We start from the raw sequence: 21,178 nt of genomic DNA on the forward strand, positions 1-21,178 counted from the left end.
CTTAAAAATACAATGTATACTTTCTGAAATGACTAAATATAAAATCCTACAGGATACTGTCTCCACTATCCTCTCCCCTTATAGCAATACATAAAGGTAATGTAGAATGCTTTACTCTTCAAGAATTGCATAATATGCCTTTTATCAGTACCCTTCCGTTTTTCTGTTTTAACAATTCTTTCTTTTATTTTCTTTCTTATTCTGTACTCTTTTCAAAACAATATTTTGTGCATGTAAAAAGCATAGTGTTTTGATACTGTATTTTCTCTTTAAAATTAAAGTAATTTACAAAAAAAACCTACTACAGGATAAAATCACCACCCCACCCCCGATAGTAAGTACTATAGATCTCAGTGGGACTTACTTCTGAGTAGACATCAATAGCAAAGGTGAGCAACCTTTTTTCAGTTAAATATCTAACCTGATCTGTGTAACACACATGATGTACATAACTGTATATTATAGCTTTCCAGCATACGATGTGTTTTCATTATATCTTATTGCCACTTGCCTTGGGCTGATCTTATGCAAAAAGGAAGAAGCATATTACCAACTTTCAGAGCAGCCCTATAGATGGGGGTGGGCATGTGACCCTAAATATGATTTCGTGCAGTCCTTGGCCTAATTTCAGAGGCCCTATGCTAGCTTATAAATTCAGATTTCTGTTCCTCCTCTAAGGAAGATAGAAGGGGTGGTGCAGAAAGAAGAAGAGGGCAAGGGGCCTTTCACAGATTATCCCTTCCAGCTCTTAACAGAGATTACAAATGTGTGGGAGACTAGTAACCAGAAGGATAGGCAATTTTATTATAATACTAAAGATAGAACTTTAATACTGAAACACACTTTCTTCTCTGTGGCAATCTGTATATATAAAAACCTATTGGAGAAGTTAGACCAGTTCTGAACTGCATGTGTATGTTCATCCCTTGAAGACACACACACACACACACACACACACACACACACACACACTCTCAACTACAGAACAGCAAACCCCAAAGCCATCAACATGAGAACAACTGCATAAATATTAAGAGGTGTGGGCATAACATAGCCAGTCGGTCATTGATATGGCTTCTTTGAACTGAATCTGTTGCCAAGGTATTATTTAAAATAAAGTATTTAGATTGTCATATCCTTAACACTAGATTTGTGTACACTACTTCTTAGAGACCAAAGTTTTGTGTCCATGCTGGTTTCCCCAAAACCATAGTGTAAATGACGTAGTCTTTTCCTGGACCACCTAATGTCATAAACTTTCAAATTGTATCAAAATGTTTAAATCTAGATGCTATAAGCCACTCTTCTTGCATTGAATAGTTATGCCTGACAAGAATTTCCCTGTAACATGAAAGCTTACACCCCCAGCATACCGAAAATTATACAGACTGCTAAACAGATTTTACCAGAACATTCTTCCAAGTACAGTATCCTTCCTCCCAAAACCTAAAATAATGTCTGTTTTGCAGACACTTCCTATATAGGCACCCTCACTATATTGTTTTAGATCCCTGCTGAAAACTAATTTATGTATTTCAGAAAACCTCCCCAGACATATAATTAGTTATCTATATTTGTTTTTAAATGATTTTCTGATTTTATCCCTATTTTGTTGATAATCATTTTATGTATACTTGTGAACAACTTTGATGATTTTACGTACAGTGGTACCTCGGGTTAAGTACTTAATTCGTTCCGGAGGTCTGTTCTTAACCTGAAACTGTTCTTAGCCTGAAGCACCACTTTAGCTAATGGGGCCTCCTGCTGCCACCGCGCCACTGGAGCCCGATTTCTGTTCTTATGCTGAAGCAAAGTTCTTAACCTGAAGCTCTATTTCTGGGTTAGTGGAGTGTGTAACCTGAAACGTATGTAACCTGAAGCGTATGTAACCTGAGGTACCACTGTATTAATCATTTTATTATGTACACTGCCATGAGAGTTTTCCAGTTGAGCAGTCTCTCTCTCAAAGCATGGCTTTCACTTGGTGTGCATTTTTGTTTTCTTCAACTGCATTTAATTTCAAGTATTTTTAAAAAACTATTTCAACCAAACTGTTGAAGAGGAAAAGAAATGTGATGCTTTAAAAGAGCCCTTCATGCTTTCCTCCACCCATACACTTGAAATGCCACTGCTAGCCCATGAAGCTGAGAAAATAGCTTGTAGAATGTCCTGCAGCAATTGCTACTAGTCGCATTATGCCACAGAAATTCTTTTGGTTTGGAGTTCCCTTCCCTTCCCTTCCCCACATCACTGCTCTTCCCCCCTCCTTTTCCTCCCTGATCAGCACGAAGTATGGAAAAACAGTGTTCTGTTATGAAGCCACTATTCTGCATTCAGTAAAAACATGTCCAGCCCTACCCAGTACTTGGCCTCTGGATGTTGTTTGTTCATGGACTACAGCCAGTTCACATCATTTGAAGCCTGAGCCACCTCGCTAGCAAACTAGCTGGCTTTACCACAGCTACTGGAGCACAGTTCTCATCATGGCTGCACAAAATATACGGGGACACAACAAGCTGCTCCTGGCAAGCCCAAGAGCTTGCACATGCCCAGTGGGATTTTGGCCTTGTTTTTCTTCAAACAGCTTATTCCCATCATGCCGTACCACAAGCTGCTTTTGCAAGTCCCCTCAATATTAGGAACAAAGCTTGATGTGCAACAAGGAGGGCTGCAGTTTGAGAAACAAATGTCCAAAGCCCCCTTGAATGCAGAAAGCCACTTTCAATGTTCTCTAGATCCTGACTGCTGTCTTTCAAGGAGTGTGGTTCCACCTTATTTATAAGTTAATGTTACAGCTTTCCATTCAGAATACTTAACATTTTTCACATTCAGGCTACAGGAAACTAGTTCCCCAGTGGTTCCTGGAGGGCATTCCACAGTTTGGGGTGGTGCCTTCCACTTTCCCCTTATGATTAAGCAAGTTCCTTGTCACATTTGATACTTATTTTGTAGCCAGATTCTCTTTGTTAGCTCTGCTCTGAAGACTTACACAGAAAGCTGTTTTATGGTGAGTCTGACCAATGGACCATCTAGGTCAGTACATGCAGGTCTGGCTTACCAAAACAATGCTTTCCCTGGAAAAAAATCTGTTAGGCAAGCGTTCACATAACAAGTTTACAATTTCCTAATTCTAACTGATTCCCAACCATGGAATTTTGACCCCCCCCAAAGCAAAAAAACAACAAAAATGGGAAAACTCAAAAAATGCTCTGATTTGTCCGATCGTTCCTCCTCCTTTGAATTTGGTTCATGAAACAAAGCCAGACAGGACAAATATTTATGAACAAGTCAGGTGAAAAGAGGAAGAGAGTTGTCTCATGTTGACAAATTACATCAGACGTTTTACCAATTTAGGTCTGCGATGAAATGGACTCTGGGTATACAAAAGCTTATGACACATAAACCTGTGAGGTGCTACATAACAGTTGCTTTTATTTCAATGCACTCCAAAAGTCTTATTTATTTTATTGTCTGTTCACATATATTCACATTAGTGGCTTGAAATTGAGTCAGAATTCTGGCAGAGATAAAGGAGGGGAGAGGCAACTAAGTTTGAGGGAGAAAGTGTCTGCAGTACTTCCCTTTGCTACTTCAAAGCACCCCGTTGCAGGCATTTTGCAGAAAGGAGGGAGGGATTTAGGTGTAGCAAAATGAGCAGTTTCCCCCCAGTTATATCCAATATGGATAAAATTTGCTGTGGAACATTCTTCCAAAAGAGATTCAGCAGGCACTCTTACTTTTGACTTTCAGTTGTCTCTTGAAGGCTGTTCTTATAACAGTAGTTGTATACAATTTTGATTACCCAGTAGTTTAATCACTTAAATTATTATTTGTCTTGTTTTTAATGGTATTTTATGTCTTTATGTTGTACACAACACTGATATGTTATGATGACGGTACAGAAATACTTTCTAACCAGTGGAGAGATGGGTGGTGACAACCCACGCAGGATCACATTTCTCCCCTACAGGAGAAAGGGAATTTTAGAACAGCATAAGCAAAGTTATGCATGTAGGTGTGTGTGCGTGGCTGCCAGGGGTGGGGGGAAGAGGAGAAACTGAAGGCTGAACTAGAGAGAGCTAAATTAGACATGATCAAAGCTTACATGTCCTCAGTGGAATTTTTGACATTATCTTGTCAACAGCAGACCCCCCCCACCCCAATTTCATACCACAAAATACTTGGGAAACTACCTTCCGATGGGTGATTCCTATTTAACAAACAGAACTCCCCTGCAGTACACTTATATCGATCAAAATGTATTTTTAATGCTCTGACTTTCAAACATTCACACAGGGTGAGAAAACAGATTTGTATTGTTGCCCATGTGTACAACTCAGCTGTCATGCACCATCTGTGAAAGCCACAGCTAAGTTGCAGTACAACCATTCTGTATTTAGGTGAGCAGAAAAAGTTTATACTATTTGGAATTTTGTCTCCACTTGATATTTCCAATTTTTATATTTATAGTTTTAATTTTAAGAGAAATTAACAATGAAAAGATGAATATAGTCAAACATAATAATACAAAATAGCACCTTCTTATATGTACATTTATGTTGAACGGGAGAGGGGGGATGCAGCTGGTGAACCAGACCACTCCAGCATTCATTCATGCAAGTATCTATATATGGAGTTCATATGGTATATCTGAAAACGCCCCATATTTTACATTTTAACCAGCTGCCTCTTTTAATAATGGCAAAAAATAATAATCCAGAAAACTATGCTCTGTGCTCCCATGAATCATCTCACCACCTTGAACACTGTCATAATAAACTCTACAGAGGAGCCTCTTCTGTTAAAGGAATGTCCTGGTCAAGTGGCCCAGACAAAATATGCCATAGCAATAGAATGCACAGTTCAAAACAGGAAACTGACAATTATTTTTATCAGTGCATACAGACTTTCCTTCTAGCAGTTATAACATTAGCTCAGGGGACCTCTAAGTAACTTGCTTTATAACAGCAATTTAACCCTGTTCAGAAAACAAGCTACAAACCTCCCCAAATGTGGACAGCTAGAATTGGCTTCATAGGCAAAATTTACTTCGACTGTAGACAAAGGGTCGTCATATGTGGGAGGGAGAAGTAATGTAAATAGGCCAGAGGACTCTGGGAAAGCAATGTAAAAATAGAGGAATGGGTGAACATTGTTATGATGCAAGGAAATAATCAGGAAAGTACTGGTGTAAGGTAAGAACTGACTGAAGGCTAGAACTGATGTGGACGTTACTCCAGCTGCAGAAACACTGAGGGTCTCTAGGGACATAGGGAAGTGTCTTATACAGAGTCAAACCATTGGTCTATCTAGCTACCGTATTTTTTGCTCTATAAGACTCGCCTTTTCCCTCCTAAAAAGTAAGGGGAAATGTGTGGGCGTCTTATGGAGCGAGTGCAGGCTGCGCAGCTATCCCAGAAGCCAGAATAGCAAGAGGGATTGCTGCTTTCACTGCGCAGTGATCCCTCTTGCTGTTCTGGCTTCTGAGATTCAGAATATATATATTTTTTGTTTTTCTCCTAAAAAACTAGGTGCGTCTTGTGGTCTGGTGCGTCTTATAGAGCGAAAAATACGGTATATTGTCTACACATACACTGGCAGTGGCTCTCCAGGACTTTAGACAGCAATCTTTCCCTGCCTATCTAGAGATTCACTTTAGATATTCATTAACTTCTGGCAATACTTCAGAGTGCTAGTTTTAGTTTACAAAGACCTAAAAGGTCTAGGACAGGTAATGAAGAACTGCCTTCTCCCATACAAGCCCATTGACTAAGCCAACCAATCTTTCTCTAGTTGTCCATGCCTTCAGAAATCAGGTTGGCCACTATCAGGTAGGGGGTTTCCATTCCTTCTAGAGCTGTGAGATAAATTGCCATACCTTTATTGACATCGTGGTAGGTGCTTCAACAAGAAAATATACCGGTATAAAAGAAGTGGACACTTAACAGCTTCCCAAGGGGGAGGCCCTCCTCCTCCTGGGAGAAAGAGGCTGCTTGTTCACCCCCTCCCTTGCCCGAAGATGGAGAGAGTGCTGCTACAGGTTCTGTCACCAGGGCTCCCTTCGCCTTCACTGGCAGGGCTTTCTCAGCCGGGAAGAACGAAGGCTCTTGCCCCCCAGCCAAGAAAGGTCCCCAACTGGTGTGTGCGCATGCCAGAGGGACAGGGGCTTATTTGCAGACCTCAACCAGGGAGCGCAAAGCCTCCTGCTGCCCAGCTGAGGGAGCCCAGATCCTCCTCCTGCTCATGTGCAAGCAGGAGAAGGATCGGCGCTTCTTCAGCCCGGAGCAGTTCCATTTTAATGGAGCCCCCATCCCTGGCTCGTGCGAGCCAGTGATGGGTTAGGGGCTCTGTAAATCTGCTTGGCTGAGGCAAGGGCAGCCGTGCACTCCTTAGTCAAGAAGTTTTTTAAAAAGGAGGGAGGAACAAGCTGTATTAGTGCCTGGCCGATGCATCTTGATTCTCACTCTGTGCTGGCATGAGGGGCAAACCGTGATGGCGGTTTCAGTCAGCGGTATATTGTTGTTGAAACAGCCAAGGCTCTGAGTCCCTCTGCCTCCAGTGGCCAGCTGAAGCTTGTTTCTCCCTCACTGTGCTGGGCATTGGAGAGACACAGGAGTGATGGCAGTTTCATTAGCGATATACCACTGAGTGAAACCACCATCACGGTCTGCCTCTCATACCTTTCCTGGGCAATATATTGATATGTCGCCCAGGCCTAGCAGAGTGGGCTCTTTTGGTAGTGTCACCACCCTTCAAAAGTGCAGGGAATGGAAGCCCAGGTGAGGGCTTTCCCTGTGGCAGCCCCTACATTGTGGAACCCTGCCTACAAAGGTGCATCTAGCAGTTCTGTTGTACGGATTTCTCACCTTTGTTTTGTGGGACATACCTCTTCCGCTGAATTTATACAGTTTTGTTCCATTTGGAATGATTTTATGTGCAATGGTTTCAACTTTTTAAAACTGTGTATTTTATTGCTGTAATCCACCCTGGGAACTTCTGTTGAGGATGGGAAAGAAATCTTATTAAATAATCTGTCTGAATATGGATATATACCACTTCTGAAACTAGAATATGCAATCTTTCCTCTGCTGCTGTTCTCAGAGTTGATCACACTCTTTTTGCTGCGTCTCCAGTTCACATATCAGTTGCCTCTCTGCCAGCCCTGCATTGTAAACTCCAGCCGGTTGTTGTTCACCTACTCCAATTACTGCCAAGTGAAATAAAACCTATAAGGCTGTTGAAAGTTGTTCTTTCCAGTAAACGGAGCAACCAATTGGAAACTGCCAACTACCTGAATGCTGTTTTCATTATAAGACAGTTGGCATCATTATTGCCATATTGGCCCCAGAGAATAAAAATACCAGGCAACCAGCTGTTCCTGTTGTCCATAATAATTTTTCTGGAAGGTCACCTGAGATCTTAAAGAATGTGTGGTTTCACCTTAAAGTTAATACAATTCTCTAGATGTTCCACAATATCAAGACCATTCTATGCCATATTTGAAGTCCCACAATGAAGGAGTGTACATTTTTAAGCTTATAATAAAGGATATTGTTTAAGAATAAGACATGGGTTTCCAAAACCATGTACCATTTTTCCTTGACAGGTTGTGAGACCTGCAAACTCACCTCCAATATAATCAGTTACTATATGCAGAACTGAGTATATCTGGTAACTTTACATGCCAGACTGCAGAAGAAGCTGCACATGTCTGAGCGTAACATTAACAATGCATGAATATAAGAAGCCCATTAATTGTAACATACTATCTCATGTCAGTCTGCACAGCAGCCCATGTAGCTGAATGCATCTTTACTTCTCATAACGTGAGGTTATGATGAATTTTCTCCCTCAATCCTGCACTTCTGATTCCCCAAAATGTTTTATTCATTTTGCCCACAATATTTTGACTAAAACCTTAGGTTATGACAAGTATTCTCACAAATCAGTGTTTAAGTATTAGTCATGTAACTGTAAATTATATATTCAGCAGCACAAAAAGCACCCCCCCCCGACAAGACCCCTTATTTTTGTGCACATGCTTGATGGGTTTATGCTTCAGTTTTTTTGCTTTTAGCACAGAAATGCGGTAGCCTACAACAAAAAATAGTTTGCCATCCTCAATGACTTGTGGCCAACCTGAAGATTCTATCATCATCATGTTAATTATTAATTTATTACTTATATCACAGCCACTCTGGGCAGTTTCAAGCATAATATAAAAATACAATGAGACATCAAACATAAAAAACCTCCCTGTAAAGGGCAGTCTTATAATACCTTCTAAAAGTCAGATAGATGTTTATTTCCTTGACATCTGATGGGAGGGTGTTCCACAGGGATTGCGCCACAACCGAGAAGGCCCTCTGCCTGGTTCCCTGTAACTGCACTTTTCACAGTGAGGGAACTGCCAGAAGACCCCCAGAATGGGACCACAGTGTTCAGGTTGAACAATGGGGGTGGAGACGCTCCTTCAGGTATACAACACCATTACTGAACACCTATCAATTTTCCAAGTGCTTGTTCATGACAATTGCAGAATATTTAAATACAGATGGCAGAATTCTTCACAACAGACTTCAAGTAGGTTAAACTCACAAGGTGACTTGCACCTTAAAACAGAAGTATATATGAACAAAATCAAGCAGGATTCTGTTGCCTCGCCTAGAGGATCTTATAGTAGATGGAAGTGCTTAGTACAGCAATTCACATTAATAGTCAGACAGAATGACATGCTAGGGCCAAAATGAAAAAGTTATTTCATGGCCCGTCAAACATAAATTAACTTTCACTCTCCCTGTCTGTCTTGGTCTCGCTCCAATTAGTGAGCATCTGTCCCAGTCTTGTTTTCATGAAGGGCAATATTCAAGCTCAGCATTTACTTTTGTCTATATTATATAGATATTATATACACTTACACATTTTCAAAGTACTACGAATGCCACTAGAAACTTTTGCCAGCATGTTTGCAAAATACCCTGGTAATATTTTCTAACTTGTTCAACTTTCTATTACCCCCATCCCAAAACATCTTAATTATTTAATATTACAGATTAGTTCTAGATATATATTTCTATATAAAAAGTCCTGATGGTCTGAAGACATGTGATATAGCCACCTTGCTAAATTTAAACAGGTTTGGTTCTTGTCTGTACCCATACGGCACACTGCCCGGGAACACCATGAACACCACTTTCAGTTCTTATGAAGGAAAGGTGGGATTATTCATGTAACGAATGAATGAATCAATGAAAAGCTCAAATTCACTCACTGTATTAAAAAAACCCCCAATAATTTGCTTGCATCTTTCAAGTCACTGTACAGCTTCTTTTCTCAAATCTGCAGAATTATTCCTCTTCTACAAGGTACAACTACAGCTGTATGCTGTAGTTATGATTTCATTATTCAGGGTTCTGATTTTAGGACTCCAATCCCAGTATTCTGCTGAATAAACTGTTCACAAAGTGACTCTCTAGCTCCATTTCAAAATATGCAAATGAAGTGCAACCCAAGACACTGGAAATGATACATAATCAACCCCCCACCCTATCCCTGGGTCAAATCTCACTAAGGCCTTAAACTTGTGCCATCTGGCTGCCCTCCCTCCGTGTAGAACAAAGCCCAATGTGTGTTTTTGTGTGTGTGTTTTTAAAAAATCTATTATTGCTCCATTGGCTCACAAGAGCCAACTATTTTAAAATCAATTATACAGATGTGAATTTCATGGCAATAATTTTTTAGACAGTTAATTTTATCTGTTACCTAAGCAAAGTTAGTATAAGTGGCAATGCATTCTAGAATGCGCTATTAGGCTTCAACTTATAATTAAAAAATCATCTAATGTTAATGTGAATATCTGAAGGGCAGCTGTCCAGTAGCTCTATTAAGTTGTAGTACTGTATTTATTTATTAGTCATTTAATGTTGGCTTCATGTGCTGTAGAGAGAAATGAGGGGCATGTGGGGCTCATCAACCAGGGAAGATAGAATCATAGAGTTGGAAGGGACCATGAGGGTCATGTAGACCAAGCCCCTGCAATGTTGGAATCTTTCACCCAATGTGGGGCTCAAACCCACGAACCTGAGATTAAGAGCCTCGGGCTTTACCAGTAGCCCATCTAGGAGAAGGATAACCCTGATTTGAAACCTCTGCTGCCTTGCGGCTATACTCATTCATGAGAAAGGCTTTATGAATAATCCCCAAGAAAAAATCCATACCCGCTGCCTTGCAGGAGATCTTCAGGAGAAGAAAAAGCTAACAAGTAAACCCTACACAAATCCGGTGGAGTCCCTTAGGCAGTTTGATGGCACCTTGTATGCCTCCTTCTGGCAACTCCCACAGCCAAGCTGGTGCCAAGTGTATTGCTCTGCTTTCCTTTGCACCACACTGGTGAGGCCAAGAGGTCTTGTTTTCTGGGCAACCCAGGACCTCCATACACACTGCCCAGGCTTGCGCCCCAGACAGGTCACGTCAGTGCTGATAACGCAGCAAATCAATGTAGTTGTGAGTTACCGGTTTCTGCAGCCACATCAGGCACTTTGATTCTCCACTGCTTTGTCTTCACCCCTGGATGCACACTCCATTGTCTCTAAAGACTGACTGATGCCAACAAAAAATAATGTTTGATAGTTCAGTCGGTAGAGCATGAGACTTAATCTCAGGGCTGTGGGTTCAAGCACCATACTGGGCAAAAGATTCCTGCATTGCAGGGGGTTGAACTAGATGACTTTCATAGTCCCTTCCAACTCTACAAATCTATGATTCTAATACCAAAAAATATTCCCTGGACTACTTACAAACAAAACAAAAAATAGACTAAAAGATATAGCAATCAATATAGTAACCAAATGGTAAGGATTCCATAAGCTTTGATGTTGGTAGTTTGGTTGTCCAAGTATACCTTAGGCTTTGTGCAGAAATGTACCTCAAAGCCACATCTAAACTTGCACTGTGTACTGGTACAGAATTCAAAATAGAGGCAAAAAAGGTACGAGTATCTATTAAAATAATAGATCTAACACAATATAGTTTGCATTTTCATTAAAAGATGGGGTATCCCGTTTCTTCTAATATCCAACAAGGGGTATCCTGTTCCATCTCTAATAGTCAACATACTGAGCTCATGTAATTAGTGGACTTGTGTAATTATTATCACGAGGGAGTAGGGGAAAGGGCCAAGAAAACTATTTGTGAGTAACTGTGGTATGTAGCATCTTAGACAAACCACCTTAAGATGTCACATGAGGCCTAAGCAATGGGGAAATGGGAGCAATGAACTGGAAAGTATAAACACTGCACAGGCTGGTTTAACAGTCGAATCATTTCTCCTCCCACAAGAAACCCTGGGAATTGTAGTTCTGTGAGAAGGGATTATGGGGCACACTGAATTCCAAGTGCCCTGAAATACTATTTCCAGTCTCCTTTAGGGGAAGGAATGGCAGTTGTAATAAATATTTGTAGTCAAAATGCTGCAACAATTAAGTTCTTGCAAGTTCAAATGTGCCTCGGCATTTCAAATCCAGGAAGCCAAAATGGCCAGTTGCAAAGAAATTATCCATAACAGACCTCACTATTTTAACTAAGCACCAAGGTAATACTCGAAATGTGAGAGGCTAAGAATAAAGCAAGACCTGCAAAGACATCTTCTTTCCAAAAACGAGTACACTGAAAGGGACTCAGGGCAACAGTATTCACATAACACCATACTGAAAGTTAATTCTACTAATTGGGGGTGGGCAACAATTTATACCACCAAAAAACTGGTTTCTGCAGCGTAGATGCTCTTAAAATCCTGAGAATCCTAGCTTCCACTAACATTTCTAGCCCTCACTGCTGCTTAGATTAATAGTTTTCACTTCATACACGGACAATGCAGCTGCTGCCAAAAACTTAAATATGTACTATCACAAACTTTCAAAAAATATGCAGGCAAAAAAAAAAAAGAGACTCAGAAACCCATAAGTATTTTAATAGAGATCCTAATTCAGATTTTAATATACATACATACACACAAATCAATGAATTACAGAAGTTTTTAGCAGAAAATGTTGAATGTTTTCTACTCAAATGACCTAACCCAAGGAAGTCTGAGAGAACCAGCATTCTGGAGGCATCCACTCTCCTTAAAGATTAGCTTTCCCAGTCCTAACAGCGACGTCATCTATTGAGGAGGGGTGTTTCAAAAACATGAGGACTTTTAAAGTGTAGCACTGTGGCACACAGACCTGGGTCACATGTAACACTAAGCTAAACCATGGCATAGCCTAAATGTGCAATGTCCTGGACATAAAATAATGGTTGCTTCAGATCGTGCTGTTCCCAAATTTCTGTGAGTAAACCCATGATTCTGCTTAGTGTTACGTCGAAACCTGGACTTGTGATATCTCTTTCTCTAGCCAAACCACAAGCTGTAGCCAAGGTTTGTTCTATGGCTTACTGAACATGGCTTGTCTACAGGAGATAAACCTTGAGCCCAGGTTTGGACATAATGCAAAGACAAAATCCGGCTTGACTTACAGCAAAATAGTAGCAGGACAACCAGAGGAGGAGCAAAAGGACTGGAATCTTTGCTATGGGAACCCACACATTAATTGGTTTGTGCTAAGCCATGGTTTAGCTTAGTATTACATGCAAACTAAGCCACAGTCTTCTGATGTATTCATCTGGGTAGTTTGTACTCAACCCAAGAAATCCCCAACACCCTGAAACTCATTTCCATACACAGGATTATCCTACTGTTGCTCAAACAGTATCAATTACCGTATTTGCCACAATGTTATTAAGTTTTAAAAAATACTTAATAAACTGTCCAGTTTATAAATTGTGGAAGGAAAGAGCCACTGCACGTAGAAATAATTTAATGCAAAGCTAATATCAAGCTGAACACTAAATATGAGTAGAATGCTCTTTTATTTTAGTTAAACTGTTTAGCTCTTTTCTCCCAGAAGAACTGTATGTTTGTACCTAACATGTTTCAGTTTGACAATGAATCATTTTGGCACATCTTACATAGTTACAATTCATTATTTCCTCTCTTCTAGAAAATAGAATAATCAGATGCCTGACCTATTAGGAGCATGATTAATGGCCAGGTTCAGACATCACTTTAAAGCATAGTTAAGGTTATACTGGGGTTTAATGTGAACAAGCGGTATGTTGGTGTACACTGCTCAAAAGTCCATGCTGCGCTCCTCCACTGTTGCTTCCATTGGCACATTGGGGAAGAAAGAGACCACAGGCTGTCTTTGAGTTATGTGTGAACCGGCTCTCCTGGTTTGTTTCTCCAAAACAAACCTTAAGTAAAAAGCAAAGTGCAAGCCTTGGCTTCCACTCATGGTTTGTTTGGAGAGAAACACACACAAAGCCAGCTTCTGTTTGGTTTGTTACCCAAGCAAAGAGAGAAAGAAGAAGTGCAGCAGGGATTTTTAACCTTAACTATGGTTTTAACACAATGTCTGAATCAGTCACTTTATCCTACTAGGGTATCGCTTCCTACTGTTCTACACGTAAGGCTAGCGCAGATATAATGTTGATTGATCCTTGAACTGCCATTTTTTTAAAAAAAGGAATAGCTAAGCATGTGGAATTACCTTGTGAAAATCATTGGCCCCTTGCAGCAAAGTACACCCTAGCAATGGCTTTCTAATGTCCGATGCCCTGTACTTGAGTTCATCATAAATCAGTAAATCTGGCTGTTAACCAGAAGGTTGGTGGTTCGAGTTCACCCAGGGACGACTGTGGACAGGATACCTGCATGGCGGGGGCTGGACTAGATGACCCTCAGGGTACCCTTCAACTCTACAATTCTATGATCCTAGTAGCTCTACCACTTAGCTACCAGCCCCACTGACTTGCCTTTGGCACTGTAATTCTTTCTGAGGCACTATGAGAGGGAAGGGCAGTGGATCACAAAGGAATTTTATCAGCAACTAGTATACTGCTGCTTATAAACAGTGGTAGGAGTATTTTGACATAAACAGATTGACAAATAGACAAAGCTGTAATCCCCCCCCCCCCAATTTATTTTTATATTATCAACTCTCGTTGTGGGTAACTCTCCTGTTGGTTTCCAATACTGCCAATAGAGCTATAAGACATATCACAGTAGGAATGAAACTGTAAACTGCTGTGACTGTAAAATTATATTACCAAGAAGTTTTACAAAAAGAAAGAAAGAAAGAAAGAAAGAAAGAAAGAAAGAAAGAAAGTAGGAACTTGGCTCCTTTGGATAGGAATTTTGGCAAAGAGGCTCAGTCTGACTCAAGCCAGATTTTAACAGATACAATGGCTGGGTTTGAAAGGAAGTACAAGAATACTGGAATCTGTACTCCTAGTATATATGTATGTATATAAACAACAACACAGCCTTCCAGTTTAGGTGCACTTCAAAATTTACAAAGAGCATAAATTAGAGCAGTAACAACAAAACAATCCTAGTTGGCTCAACTGAAAGTGAATTCTTGTTTCTCTCCCCTTCCCTACTAACAGATCATTCTTGGCGGCGTGCTTCTCAGAAGTGCAGACACTTTCCATAAGCCACAATACTACATATTTTTCCCCCACCACAAATGATTCCAATCTAAATCAAACTGTTATCTTAGCATACTTGAAGTTATTAATATACACAGAGACAAGGAAGCTATGATGCTGCAGAAAGATTTGGGTGGTCATGGCTTATCTTCACAGAGTGAATGCAACCCCATCTTCAACCCATGTCTGTCAATGTGTCACAGATTATGTGAATCAGACTTTTAAAAGGGAGAGTGATGACCCAAACCCCACTCTACTCTACCAGTTCTGAAGCAGGGTGGGCCCTGGGCAAATCCCCATCTCCCCTCTCTAGCCTAGTTCATGAGGCTGTTCCAATGATAATATGAGACCATTTACACTGTCCCAAGCACTCTGAAGAACCAGTGTAGAGTACTAGAATGTTGGACTAGGGCCTGGGAGAGTAAGATTTGAATCCCCACTCAGCCATGAACCTCATTAGGTAACCTTGAGCCAGTCACAAGGTTGTTGTGAGGATGAAATGGGGAGGAGAACCATGCACACCACCTTGAGTGTCTTGGAAGATAAAGGTGGTATATAAATGTGATAAACAAACAAACAGCAACAACAATCACATTGCACCTCTGCAGAAGATCAAAACAAGCTGGGGGGAGAAAGCAGGAGTAGTGTGGGCAGCAGATAAGTATGGCCCCAGTGCCTCAGCTGATCAAATGACTGTATTTGTGTATGTGCTTGTACATGCGTCTGACAAGAGGAAATGCAGGTGCTACATGGTAAGTGGAGAAGGGACCTTGCAAAGCTGAAATCTCAGAAGATTCTAAGAAGGGAAAGGGGGCAGGCAGGAAAAGGCAGTTGTTAAGGCTGAAACAGTTTATTGGCCTAGTGACATAAGGCCTTTGGTTTAACTCACCATTTTGACACTTTTGTTAATAAACGTTAGCATTACAACTAAAGATGTAACACTGTTGCAGCCACAGGAAAAACAGAAATAGGGAAATTGAAATACACTCCTTTCTTATAAAACCTAAATTTGTCTTACTGTTTTAATATAAATTGCATAATTTATAAGGTAGTTAGCATACTATAATTATACCTACTTGGCAAATTTATTAAATTTACAGAGCAATGCTATGCATGTTTACTCAGAAGACAGACCTAATCTGTTTAGTGGTGCTTACTCCCAAGCAAGAACGCTATAGGCTTGCAGTCTCCAAAGAACAAATGTCTTAGTTTTGTCTAAGCAAACTTGTGAATATACTCAATACAAGTGAAGATACACACACACACACACACACGGCTGTATCTATGCTACCTAAGCAAATGTATCTTAGTTTTGCCATCTGAGAATGGCTTTGTTGAGGGGAGGAGGGTTGAATTGGAAATAGAAACAAAGCCATGCATTGGAAGAAAGTGTTTTATCTGGCAACAGAAGCAGTCTTATACAGTCATACTAAAATGTGTGTGTGTGTGTGTGTGTGTGTGTGTGTGTGAGAACATTGCACTTGTTCTTTTACTAAGAGCCCTGCAGCATATTGCATGTCAAATTTAATCTGGATAACAACACTTTTCAATAGCACATTATCATTCTCAAATGCAGTAGATTGCCTTTCCCAAAATATGAGGTACAAACATTTTTATATAGATAAAAACTTGTCTCAAAAAGCATTTAACTCACTTCAAAAGATAAAAGTATTTCATGGGAGTTTCCTGGTAGGGGAGAGGAGTGGGTTCTGAAAAGATCCCGAGGAAGAATGTTCCTTCTCTCCTGAATATTTATGTTGTTCTTTTTCACACCTCATGGCTACAATATTAGAATGAAACCTGGTACAAACATCCAGGGCGCAATTCCATGGATGGTTGGTTTTTCTTTTTTTGTTTATTTTGGCAGAGTTCTGTCTGAATGTCAGCTTGGCTACTGTACCCAGTTAAGCAGGGAAGGAAAATACTGTACAGAACACAGTCCAATTTACACCGAGACATAAAAAATCCTGAGACATGAATGAAAGTGGATATACAAATCAAGGAAAATATTTTGCTTCAAATGCAAACCCCAGTTCAACATGTAGGTGTTTTCAACGAGGTCAGAAACAAGTGAGGCTTCTTTGACCACAATAATAATCAGCAGCAAGAACACCTACAGGCCACAAAGAATTTCAGATTTATGTTTACAACTTTAAAAAAAGCATATGCTTGCCAAGATGAAAGTTCCACAGACCTTTCACTTTTCTACAGCAACACACACATACACCCTTTCTGTTATGGACCTACTAGACATGATGCAAGAAATTCTTCAATTAGATCTCCGTTTTTTGAATAAGTGTCAAGAGCAATAGCAGGGAGAGAGTATATTAGGAATTCAGCACTTGGGGAGCTACTACTCACCAATCTTCTGTATTACATCTACTTTGTCCTCAAATAATGTGTTCACGTGACTAGAAGTCAAGAGACATGACTATCATTAAACTAAAATATACACTCAGAAAGATTCAGAGGTGGTTGCAACGTAGGGGGAAACCAAATATATGCAGATGCTTCTGTGTGCCGTGATACATTCATTTCTAGTGGCAAATGCATCAATGGAAACAGATGCAAGGAAAGGAGACCCAGACCCCTAAGAGGCTGGAATTTATCATCAATTGCTTATGTTCTGAACTCTTAACCCTTCTTTCAGAGCACCAGGATGCTAGCAGCACACACATAATAGCAGGGAAAAATGCTTACTGAATATTCAACAGAAATGTAAATGCATACTTAAAGCAGCCTTTGAGCAAAACAATGGCCCTATGACCTATTGATATCAATCTTTCATTCAGCACACTACCCTTTGCTTTTCTTTCCCTGTGGTAGTTTCTGTTTGCTAAACCCAAGGGTCATGTCTCAAGACCAGAGGAGAGCTATGCTAAGTGAATTCTACAGTGAGACTGTAGGAGAGAGTTGTGCAAAGAATAATCTTTTTGCCTCCTTTCTCATATGAAAACTGTTTGCTTAACTCTAAAAAGCACCAGAGATCAAAATACCACTGTGTTTTATATGATGCTGCAAAGCTGAGATAGAAATGCCTTTCTTGAAATACCACATACCCATTTCCTCTGTAGCCAGTATTTTTTTTTTGGGGGGGGGCAAAACTGACATGATTGGTCAGCTAGTTAAATATTTCTATTGTTTTACTTGATCTAGAGGGGCAGCTGCCCCCCTGCCCACACCCATGTGCTCCGCCATCAGTTTCTCTCTCCCACTACAGCTTAAGTACAGTCACCTTTTCAGGGACTCAAAGGCAATTTTAAGGAAGGATCTCTGCTCATGTGTATACTCATCCAACTTCAACCTTTGATAATATGTACTGCAAGTTTTTATATAGGTTCCGATATCTGTTTGACCAGAGGCATCTATTTGATAAACTATGTGCACATGATGGGGAAGAGTAGCCTGTCTAAAATCAATTTCAGTCTCCAATGTGTTCCAGTGTCACACTTGTTTTTACAGGACTCAAATAGTAGCCTACATCACATAAAACTTTCAAACATTAAAGACCAGGACAGCTTCTGAATTACAGAAAAACCCATGTATGTAACATATCAGTAAGAGTTCACATCCCATAAGTTTCTCAATTTCCAGTCCATATCATCCATGAAGTTGTGTGCTGTATTGGCTCTTACAAGCTATTACGCTTTGGGCTCTTATTTCTGGAAATCCTTTTAAGAGATTTTGGGGTTGGGGGTTAGGAGGAAGTCACAATAAAGTAATACGGGTCATGGTTATTTCCGATTAAGACTGACCCAGTCATCCTATTTCAACACAAAGAACCTCAAGCAGTATTGTATTTGATAATTTAAGAGTCTATCGGCTTAGATGACCCTTAAAAGGGGGGAGCCAAGAATAACTGTTCTCAAACACACAGACCTGAGATTTATTGGATTAAAAGGCAGACGTATTAGATACCCACATTAAATTATTTCAACTACTTTATTAGTTGGAAAATGGCAAAATCCTGGGTATTGTCCATTTGACACAATTTTACTGAAGTGAAGGAATCTTTCTGCATATGGGTGGCCTTGATTCCTTCCTTTTAATGCATTTTCATTTAAAATGAAGAGGCGGAGAAAGAGGAGGTTGTGAACCACAACACATACTGCTTTTGCTCACTGTTTTAAAAACCTTTAAAAGTACACCACCCCCTCTATACTGGCTGTGCAAGTGACATTATGAACCCATTTGCAGCAAACAGGTCAGAATTAGAATTTTACGATGACTGTCCCTAAGCTGTTGAAGTCAGGATAGCTACCTCACTGCTGCCATATATGTTAAGCCCTTGAGCCAAGTCCTATTTCTGAGGCTTTTAAAGTTTGGATTGTACAATACCATTCTTCTTATTCTGCCTTTCCAGACATCCACCACTAGCTAATGGTAGTATAATCTATGCTGGATCCAGAGTGTTGGAAGCTCAGCATGTTGCTGACAATATTTAGGACTTGGTCACTGACAAGTCAAGCAATATTCTTCTTCAATGCAAATGATGCACATAAAGCTGAATTGCACCAGCACAGTCCATTAGCACATCCCCCTCCAAGACAGGTAATCGGTAATTCACAAGAAAAGATAGGCAACGGATGGTGCACAAATGAAGAGACACAAAGCGGGAACAAACATGCTGCTGTAGCAGGAAATCTATCATTATTCACTCTTGATTATAAGGCAAAAGCACTACATAGGTGGAAAAGTTGGCTGAAGAAGAGTGACCAAGAATGCGAACATATAGCTTATACTGTTAATGTTAAAACACATCACTAATCATACTACATTCACTGCAAGAACACAACACAATGGAATAAAACTCCCAACTGTACAGATTTCAGATTTTCTGAGGGCTACAGTCAAGGCACTGAATAACCCACCAATTAAGTAAGTCGCACAATTCTAATTTTGTCTATCCCTATAGGAGATGAACATCCTCAAGTTAGACACTATAGCCCAAGGCAGAAGTCTCCCCAGAGTTCTGTAAAATACTGTAATATTTTCCAATGTCTTTCTGATAATACTGCTTTTGATGTGTTCTAGAATCCTATTAACCCTTCTTTGATGCAACAAAAGCTTTGTTCAAACCCATCTTCATATTGCCACTACATCTGAATTTACATTTTCAGGAAAACAGAAACTGTACAGAAGTGGAAGACAGCATATAAAGAGAGACACATGAAGAAATCTATGTTCTAGTTTAAGGGTAATCACTGACACTTATTTCCCAGCAGAAAATGCTTCAACCATGAAGACCTGGCCAAAAAAACTGGAACCTGATTTTACCAAATCAAGAACATGGGGGGGGGGTGTTTCAAAAAATGAGTGTCAAATGCATCTAGCTCTGCAATTTTAAGGATTACACTTTTTAAGCAAGATAAAAGCACACCCAAACTACCCCTATTGTTATCTTGGAATTCTAAACACTTGTAAAATCCCTTTTTTTCTTACATTGACAGTTCAGTTCCATCCCCTCCTATTTCCTACATGAGTTGGTGTAAACCCAAGTGAACTGTCAGTAATGTAAACAGCATACATTTATACAGAAATATAAACATGCCCACAGACAGATTTTAAATTATTCACTAGGTAGCAGCTCATCATATTGATAGTCAAAAAGGAATAGTTGGGGACTTCCATCCCCTCAATTAAAGACGTTCACATGCCCCCCACCTCATACCTTCACTTACATTTGACTTGGTGCACCCTAAAGTTAGCACAAGTAGGAAGACTGCTGATGGCAAAATAAACCCCTTATATAAGAGTGCAAGAGAAAAAAATACAGACCGCAAAATCATTTCATCAAATAGCTGTAGGCTGCCAAATCTGTCATCTGAGGCAAAACACTGCAACATCAAATTTCCATTTGACAGCAGGAAGTCCTTTTTGTGAAGTTACAATATAGGATCAATAGTCTGGTGCATATTTTATAAACACATGGGATTCACTCTCCTTGTGCCGCCGCCTCCTTTAGTACCAAATTATATGGACAAGTTCAGAACTATTTAGATAGGACTACCAAACAGAAGGAACATAATTTGGTAGATGTACCAATTTGAACAGGAGAATCTTAGCAGTTAATGCAGTTCGAATTCTTACTCCTAGTTACTGAATCCATCTGGCAATAGCCAGTTTCAATGCCCCGGCTGTAAGCATTTCATTGTTCAAGGATCCACCCTCAACGTCATCAGCAATCCAGCAGCTATGTTCTTTCTTGACTTGATGACGGCATGTTAATCATTTATTGTACCACCCTATGCTTTAATTCCTATCCACAATTACACAAGACTGGATGGGACACGTGCAGTTAGCCAATTTTCATCTTCGCAAAAGAAGATGACATGTATAATCCACAGCTAGGAAGTTGCCTTATCCTGAGTCAGACCATTGGTCCATCTAGATCAGTACTGTCTAGACTGACTGGCAGCAGCATTCCGATGTTTCAGGCAGGGGACATTCCCATCCCTACCTGGAGATTGAACATGGAACCTTTTGCATGCAAAACAGATGCTCTACAATTGAGCTGCAGCCCCTTCCCCTGTTCCGTTAGAGATTATCTCCAGATACGGAATAGTCACCCCTCTAGGGACTACACATTTCAAACTGCATGTTTTAATGCTCCCTCATACACAAAACACCTGTGAATAGAAAATTTAAC

At 40.2% G+C, this 21,178-nt stretch overlaps 1 protein-coding gene across 1 annotated transcript in view; it reads right to left on the bottom strand.

Moving 5' to 3' along the window:
* The window catches only part of RNF38 (ring finger protein 38), an 80,515-nt gene that overhangs the window by 38,561 nt on the left and 20,776 nt on the right, over positions 1-21,178 (bottom strand). The gene's annotated exons all lie outside the window — the stretch shown is intronic.

The sequence above is a fragment of the Podarcis raffonei genome, chromosome 17 (assembly GCF_027172205.1).
Source record: "Podarcis raffonei isolate rPodRaf1 chromosome 17, rPodRaf1.pri, whole genome shotgun sequence".
NCBI classification, from domain to species: Eukaryota; Metazoa; Chordata; class Lepidosauria; order Squamata; family Lacertidae; genus Podarcis; species Podarcis raffonei.